Raw genomic sequence first — 276 nt, 5'->3', positions numbered from 1 at the left:
TGGAGGGGGGTCTGTTTACGTCCCGCCTGGCGGGACCCGGGATGGGGAAGGACTCAGCTATAGCGGCCGCCCGGGCACCGCGCCCACCCCCCGAGTCTGAGCCCCGGGCCCACGTCCTCTACCTTTAGGAGACCGCAGACCGTCTAAGAAGCACGCGGGGACACGTCCATTGAAAGAGCCTCCACATGGAAAAAGCTCTGGCCGAAGGACCTGGCGCGGGGAGCGAGTTCCCTTCCTTTGCCTCCTCCTTCTCCTCCCGGGTGCCGGCCGGGCAGT

Source organism: Myotis davidii, unplaced genomic scaffold (genome assembly GCF_000327345.1).
Source record: "Myotis davidii unplaced genomic scaffold, ASM32734v1 scaffold32, whole genome shotgun sequence".
Taxonomy (NCBI): Eukaryota; Metazoa; Chordata; class Mammalia; order Chiroptera; family Vespertilionidae; genus Myotis; species Myotis davidii.
This window is presented reverse-complemented; position numbering follows the sequence as displayed.